Below are 1,303 nucleotides of genomic sequence, written 5' to 3'. Positions count from 1 at the left end.
TCATTTGTCCCCATCTGACACTGGCCTCCCATTTAAATTAATTTGATGACAGTTTCCTGTGATGCCAGCATTTGTGATGACTTTTAATAAATCACAAGGACAAACTCTAGCCAGAGTAGGAGTATTCCTACCTGAACTTGTTTTCATACATGGTCAATTATATGTTGCTTTCTCTCGAGTTCAAAGAGCATGTGATGTTAAAGTTGTAAATACTTTATCCCAAGGGAAATTAGTCAAGCACTCTGAAAGTGGTTTTACTCTTAATGTGGTATACAGGGAGATATTAGAATAAGTTTAATCACTTTATCAGTCATTTTTTGCATCAGTGTTGTTTTTACATCATGAGTTTGTTGTTACATCATTTTATTATTGTTTATTTATTAATAAAATTATGTATTATTTTCATATACATTAAGATGTAATTTAAAATAACAAAAGCTCCTCGCTGCTACATTTTAAATTAGGCTAGAGATAGGCAACGTTTACACCTCATAAATCAGACATAAAACTTTACTAACTTTATTAATAAAAGTACCTACCATAAGAAGCCAATATCTTTATAAGCAATTAAATCCTAGTAAAGTAAATTCTTATAAAACAGTTACTGAAGACTTCCCATAATCCCTCTGTATATACAAATAAGCCAAAGGGGAATGTTATTTAAAAATATTATCTTAAATTTAATAAAAAGAAGAAATTTTAAAATTTTGAATATCTTCCACTAATATTTATAAATTAATCTAATGATTTGCTATTAAAATACAATCTATAGCTTAGATTAGATTTCTTTAAAATCTAAAAATAAGTACAATCACCATAAATATTTAATAACTTTGACTTCATATACATAGCCTTACGGCACTATCAATCCACATCCAAGAAGTAACCTGTAGATTACCTAGTATAAAAGAAAAAGATTTTTTTTTAATTGAAGTTTTCCAAGTATAACCCAGCAGGAGGAAGACGAGCCAGACAACAAAAGCCCGGAGACCACCTGGGGCATAGTAAAGAAGACACCTGAAGCCTGAGAACATCTTTCTTGCTATGCTAGCAATAATCATCTGTACGGTAATATTACCTAGGGCAAATATAGAAGTATTTCAGACTTATGCTCCTGACCCTTCATAAGTAAGAACCCTTACGTGGGCTGGTCCCCCGCCTAATATAGTATCCAGTAGGAACATAAATAGGGCAAGGAAATAGGGGACTGTCACTACTTGCTCCTGGGAGAGGTACAGAAAATATAACTAAGAGCTTGTCTATACAAAAAGAAATTGAAAACCAGTTTAAAATTGAATTTCCA

This window comes from Myotis davidii, unplaced genomic scaffold (assembly GCF_000327345.1).
Source record: "Myotis davidii unplaced genomic scaffold, ASM32734v1 scaffold68, whole genome shotgun sequence".
Lineage (NCBI taxonomy): Eukaryota > Metazoa > Chordata > Mammalia > Chiroptera > Vespertilionidae > Myotis > Myotis davidii.
Note: the sequence above shows the minus strand (reverse complement) of the source record.